The sequence below is a fragment of the Pteropus vampyrus genome, unplaced genomic scaffold, assembly GCF_000151845.1.
Source record: "Pteropus vampyrus isolate Shadow unplaced genomic scaffold, Pvam_2.0 Scaffold32, whole genome shotgun sequence".
Taxonomy (NCBI): domain Eukaryota; kingdom Metazoa; phylum Chordata; class Mammalia; order Chiroptera; family Pteropodidae; genus Pteropus; species Pteropus vampyrus.
The window spans coordinates 386388-393226 of record NW_011888813.1 but is presented as its reverse complement, the minus strand read 5'-3'; the positions used below and the strand labels follow the sequence as shown (position 1 = coordinate 393226).

The 6839-nt window shown below is 50.7% G+C and overlaps 1 long non-coding RNA gene and 1 pseudogene across 1 annotated transcript; one reads left to right on the top strand and one right to left on the bottom strand.

Annotated features, from left to right (window-relative positions):
* Positions 1-1568: 1568 nt before the first annotated feature.
* Positions 1569-5834, top strand: LOC111737884. The gene is made up of 3 exons (XR_002779604.1): positions 1569-1831; positions 2609-2714; positions 3698-5834. It is a non-coding gene; the product is annotated as an uncharacterized LOC111737884 (long non-coding RNA).
* On the bottom strand, positions 2411-2529 carry LOC111737925 (annotated as a pseudogene).
* Positions 5835-6839: the final 1005 nt, after the last annotated feature.

Below are 6839 nucleotides of genomic sequence, written 5' to 3'. Positions count from 1 at the left end.
GAGATAAATAGGACATAAGAATTTTGTGAGGATTAAACAGGAATCTGTGCGCAGGGTTTAGCACAGTGTCTGGGCACATGACAAACACTAGTATTATAATTAGAGACAAGGGCCACCCCCCAACACCATTCCATTTCTCAGACAAGGGATCTCCACCCCCTCTCCAGCTCCATTTAGTTCTGAATGTTTTAGGTCATTCTATGCCTGGCGTACTGCCAAGGCTCTGACAAAGACAGGAGTTTCTGCTCATTCATCCTAATGCAAGTTCCTGCGTTTATGATAATAGGGAAAAAAAATGCATGAAAGGGCTGGCTGCCTGTGGAGGGAAAATCTGCTTAGAATTGAAAATCTGAGTCCTTCCTTGGCCCAGCTTTCCCCTCCCAGCGCTTTGGCAAAGGCGGCAGAAGGGAGGGTGGCTGGGAGGAAGAGGAGGGGAGGAAGGGGTGGGGAGGAAGAGCTGGCCAAAGAGGATAGAGGGCGGTGGGGGGCAGGGGCGAGGCCCTGGCATGCCTGAGTGAATGGGTTTCAGGGTGGCTGAGGAAGCCTGCCAAAAAGGCAGAGTGAAAAGGCCAGGCCCATGTGGCACTGCTCGCAGTTTCCATGACGACACCAGCTGCTGCCTGGCCCCTCCAATTGCTGGCTCCTTCTGCGGGGCCTCCACATGGTTACCTGGCTCCGTGAGAAGGAAAATTCTGACGGGTCTTCTTGGCCCAGTGTGCCACCAGCTAGTGCCACTGTGTTCTAGACACCGTACTGCACTCCACAAGGAAGACTGGGTCCAGGAAGGGGCTGTTGGAACCTCTGGAGGCACATGCTTCATTCAGTCCAGCGTGGAGGGAGGGGCTACCAGCGGCCAGCCAGGCAGGACTGGGATGGGACAGGCTCTCAGAGGTCTGTGGGTCTTTGGGAGGGAATGGCGAGACCAGATGTGTTTGTTAAAGATGTCTGTGCCTACACAGGGCCTAGGGAGGGTGGATGACGAGATAGGATAGAGAGGCAAAGGGAAGCTATGCAGTAACCCAGGACAGGGACAGTGGCCTGGCCTAACACCTAGAGCTGTTTAAGAGGTAGAAGTGACTGCATTTGGTGCTTGGGCAGGAGAGGCTGATGAAATGGAGGAGTCTAGATATCTCCTCCCAGGGCAGCAGGTAGGTGGGGCTGTACTCCCCAAGACAGAAAACGGGGACTTGAGATATTTGAGGACTCTCCTGAACCATTCTTGTCTATTTTCTCCCCTACTCCAGAGACTACCAAGAACTTGGATCTTGGTGGGGACGTCCAAGTTTGATGAATGAATGAATAAATGAAAGGGAGAAAGGTCAGAAAGTGTGTGAAACCAATGAGAGAGAGATGTGTTCTACCCAAGTACACACTTGCCCCCAGATGTATACCACCCAAGGGAGCCCGTGCCGAGATGAGGCTGCCTTGACCTCTCACACGCGACGCACATCGTGTTGGACTTTGTCACCTAGATTTGTGATTGGTTTTGTTATTTTGGGTCATCTTAGCATCCAAATCAGGTATTACACATTTACTGCGGTTTGATTTTGCTTTTACTCACTGCAGAGCTGTGTCAGAGTGGAGCCCAGTTTCCTGCTTCTACCTGTGAGAGTGGTGGCTTGGAGGTGCCCCCTCGTTTTAAGTAAGCAGATCCACTGGGTGGATATCTAACACAGAGGACCCAGCGGTGCTGACTTCACGCTCCAGAGAAGAAATTTCTGCAGCTTTCCTTTATGCAGCTGCCGGGCGCCTCTAAAGGGCTCAGTGGACACAGAGCTTCAAAGGGACACAGCTACCTGCGTCATTTTTAACAGGAACTAGCTGGCCAAGGGTATGCTTTATTGGATCCCTCTCACTTACTCTTGCCTTCCTACCCATAGCATCTTGATACTTGGTGATAAAATGGGCTGGGGTGAGGGGAGTTCAAGAATATCATGCCCTGTGCTCACAATCCTTGGACCGCCCCTCTCATTGACTACCTCACTCACACTCTGCTCCCAAGACCCAGTTTTAGTATTTGCCATGCCCTTACCACCACCTGTAATAGTTTTGTTGTTTACTTGTTTATAACCAAATGTTCATTGTGTGAGTGAGTGTAAGGTCCTGGAAGCAAGGATTTCATCAATATTCTTTACCACTAAACTGTCAATCCCTAGCGCAGTTTCCAGCTATCAGGAAGTGCTCGTTTTTGCAAAGGAATTACTAAGTGGATGAATGAATGGATGAACCATGAGAACTGGCCAGTTTTTCTTTTTTCTTTTTCTTTTCTTGGTTGACCTCACAGATTGCAAGGAACTTGTCAATTTACAATCCTTTATTTTTTATTTTATATTTTATTTTATTCTATTTTATTTATTTTATTTTATTTTATTTTATTATTTTATTTTATTTTATTTTATTTTATTTTTTATGCCTATAGCACCTGGTCTTCCTAGGTGGTCTCCTATCCAAGTACTAACCAGGTCTGACCCTGCTTAGCTTCTGAGATCAGATGGGATCGGGCGTATTCAGGGTGGCATGGCCATAGTAGTTTTTCTTAAATGTATGTCTCCTCTGACGGGGTTCAGGACGCTTGGGTGTTTTTCATGTCCATCTCTCTGTTTCAAAGGAGGACTGGATTCCAAATACTGTAGACTGGACAAGAGCAAGGGTATTATTTATATCCAACAAGTCTTCCCTGTGTGACTACAGACGTTAGGCCCAATGTAAGATGAGTAAGTACAGCCGTGGGCAAGAACAGGGTTCCTATTCTCATGGAGCTTACATGATAGTGTGGTAGACAGACAATAACATAACTGAATGAGTGAGAAAATACATTTTAAGTGGTATAGATTAAATGAAAAAGCTTATAACAGAGAATCTAATTTAGATAGGGCAGGCAGGGGAGAGCTTCCTGAGAAGGTGACGCTCTGAGGCCTGAAGGTTCAGAAGGAGTTAGGCATGGGGAGAATTAATGGAATGAAGTTCTAGGGAGAAGGACCAGCAAGTGCAAAGGTCCTGAGGCAGGAAAAAGCTTGGCATGCTTCTTGAAGGCCAGTGGTCAGAGAGGTGGGGAAGAACTCAGTGTTGAGAGGCCTTATAGCCAATAGTAAGGAGTTTGTTTTTTATTTGAAGTGCAATTGACAACCGTTGTAAGATTTACACAGGTGAATGGTGAATGATCTGACTTATGCTCTGACTTCCAGGTAAAGAATAAATAGGGAGTGGGGTGAAAAGCAGGACCTGGAAGTGAGGAGCACTGTTAGAAAGTGAGAGATACGGGCTAACTTAGGCAGGTTAGGATGGACACCTGTAAGGATGGAGGAAAGTGGTTAGAAATGAGACCTGGCTGGGGGTGGGGTTGAGAGGACCTGTTCATGAGATGGGGTGGGGAGGAAATGAGATGAGTCTCTGCGATGCCCAGGTTTCTGGCCTGAAGAATCTAATAAACCTGTTAAATAATGTCCAGCTGCTGTCAAAGAAAGACCTTACATTTATTGGACATGTGAGAACCTTTCTTCCAGAGTCTACACAGGCTGGGCAGTAAAAGCTTCTGCTCCTGCTAATTAAATAAAAGGCCTTGTGTGAATGGCACCTGACCTGCAGGTGCCTTTGAGACGCAGTGTCATGGGGGCAGAGCTTGGGTAGCAGTATTATCAATCTATGCAGCATGGTTTTGAATCATTTAATTCTTTTCGTGGCTGTTCCCCAATTCTAGCATTTGAAAGCTGGGCCCCATCAGCTGAGAGACAGTGCTCTACCTTCTTGCAAAAAGGGGAGCAGCTTCGTGGCTCCACAGGGCAGAAGCAGAGGATGACAAGCCCAAGGATGGAGATTCTAGCTCAACCTAACAAGAATCAGAAATCAGAGCTTTCTCACGGGGATGAGCCTCCCATCACTAGATGTATTCAAGTAGAAGTTGTCAGGATGCACTTGGATGCACTTGGAGCTAGTCAACCAGGAGACTGAATTCCTCCAGCTTCCCTGCACCCCAGGAGGACAGCAGCTGCCTCCCATGGCCTGCACGAAAACCCTTCTGCTGGCCAGCTGAGGACAGCAGCTAAGTCACATTAAGCCTGCCCTGCTTGCTCTGGGTTTAACAATCTGTTTCCTCCCTGCCCGTGGCGGGGAGAAGAGCAAACCCCAGCGTGGGCGGAGCAGTAGGGCCTGGCCAATGCTGTCCAAGGCCTCCCAGCTTTTCAGGAAAGGGCATCTTTGTGTCTGCGAGGTATTGAAGCCAGTCATGGTTCCCTGAAACTCGTCCACTCACAGTCTGGATTCCTGCAGGGACACTCCAAGGGCATCATGGGTATGAGGAGGGGGTGCTCTTGATTAAGCCATCTGAGCAACCCCAACTCCCCACCCCTGTTCCCAGCAGTACTCACCAGAAGAGCAGCAGTGCCCCTAGGTGGAGAGAACTCTACCCCTGGGAGTCCTCAAGGACCCGGCTCACATGGCCAAGGCACAGGCTATGGATGGGGAGTGGGCTACACTTCCAGAAGGCTCTTAATTTTGGCAGGCATGATTGCTTTGCCCCAGACCTTGACCTCTCTAGCTGCTGGGGGTGGGGGTGGGGGTGAGGGTGTGGGGTGGGGGAGAATTGGCCTCTAGTGAGGGAAAACCAGCCCCAGGGAACTGGGCCACCACTCCTATCTGGGCTACCTCTGAGGACTTTAGTTTTTTCTTTGCATCTCTGATCCTCTGTTTCCCTAACTGAAACATAGGGATATAAACATACCTATTTTCTGTGAGAATAGAGTGAAATGACGGACAGGACAGCCTAGCACTATCCTGGCATAGGATACGTGCTTAATAATGAGTTTTCTCCTGGAACTTTCTTTTTTCTCCATGCTCTCCCCTCCCTTACCTCTGTAAGACTAGAACTGCTCACCAGCGGAGGGAGGGGTGTGCTTATAGAGAGAACAGATCCTTCCTGGTCTGTAGGAGCCCTGCCTCTGCCAATAGGGCTGCAAACTTGTATTTTGTCAAAAATAATAATCATAGAGAAGGCAGGAGGGAGGGTCAGCCGTTGAGCTATGGGTCTGCTGCAGTGGCCATGGAGGGGGCAGGCTTGGCTGAGGTTTTCCCTCTACCCCTTGGCTGTGGCACCCCGAGGGGTGGAGTCTGGGATGGACCCTGGGCTTGGAGATAGCAGATTAGCATCCAGACTTCTCTGATTCGATTGGAGGCTCAGTTCAGCGCTGGGGGCCACCCTACAGGGGTGGAGTGGGCAGGGACCAGGGGCCTCTAGCTCTTCCAGCCAGCTGACCCTGTTATTTTTAGCTCTGGAATGTTCCTTTCAAGCCCCCTTCAGTTCTGTTTATCTTGCTTTTGCTCCCTGTTCCTCTCCAGGAAATTCTGCAGCAGGAGTAGGATAAACCAAGAGGGGAGGAGATTAGGGGTGGCAGAAACAATAGGAGAAATCCACTGGGGCTGGGCTGTGGGAAGAGTGGGCACTGCTCCCTTCCCTACCTTCAGGTCCAGAGGCCCCGTTTCTGCCTTTCTGGTTTCCTGGGTTTGGGGCTACGAGGTTATCCCCTCCTTCCTCTCCACCACCACGGATATGACATGACCTCCATCGTGCTTGTCAGCCCAGGCCTGGGGCAGCCCCACCCTCTTACCTTTCCTTCTGGAAACTCGGGTGAGGTCATACTTAGGGTGGGCTGGGCAGGAAGGGTCAGCCCTTGGACCTGGCCCCTGGGTCCAGACAGTCTGTGGACCCCTTGAAAGAACTCCTATGTGAAAATGAACAGCAGAGCAGTGGGCCTGGGGACAAAGGGTTGGTGTGAAGTCCAGAGATTGATTCGGTCCCCCTCTGCCTCCGTGTTTTCCTTTATAAAATGGGAATGACAGTAGTTTCTGTGGGGACATTGCTGTTATGAGCACATGAAATGTGAATAGAACGCACTATTGACACAGTGCCATTAGTCCTGGACGGGTCAGTCACATCCCCTAGAAGTGCTTATGGGGTACTGATGGGGCTTGAGTCTCCTGCAGTGTTTTTGGAAACAATTGGAGCAAGCCATACCTGTCCACGAAGCCTCCCGCAGTCACTGCCGGGTGCTGAAGCTCTTCTTCAGGAGTGTGTCTCTCTCTCCTCTCCCTCCTCCCTGCAACGCAGGGGTGCTGGTCGGTACTGATGCTGAAGGTAGGGGACTCCTGGTACAAGGCCAGCTTGAGGAGAGGGCTTCCAAATTACACGCCTCCTGCCAGCCCCAATCACAGGCTCCAGAACTCATGGCCAGCAGAGGAGAGAGGACAGTAGCTGGAGCGGGAAGGAGCAGACAGGGAGGGGAGTATAATTTTGAAGCTTACGGAGATGATTTCCTGCCTGGGGCGGGCATGCTGTCTCTTGGGGTCCTTTCCTTTACGCCTCCTTATAGGAAACGTCCATCAGTCCCTAGGAGGGCCTGGGATCACCTGGAGCTGGAACTCAGGCAGAGAGGCCTGGGTGGTCAGCAGTGAGCCTTGGTTGTCCTGAAGCTGAAGGAGCAGCAAGAGCATTCTGGCCACTGGCTACGGTCAGTGAGTCAGTCAATAAACCACTCAGATCCAGGCTTGGGGCTGTCTTGGAAAACCGTGTACAAAGGGGGTGGGGTGGGGCATGCCCAGGCCAATCTTGGGTGAGGGCAAGGAAGGCGGGGCGGGGGGTACCATCTGGGGCAACCACTGTCTCCCGGGCATGGGACTAACACCACTTAGAGGTGGAGAAGAGGCAGCAGCTGCCACATCCTGGGAGGGCACTGACCTTTAGAATCAGAGACAGAAATAGCCTGGGAGAGGACAGAACTTGTGTGAGAGATGTCAGGGCTGGGCAGGGCAGGCCCAAACAGGAGGAAGGGAGGAGAACCATGACAACA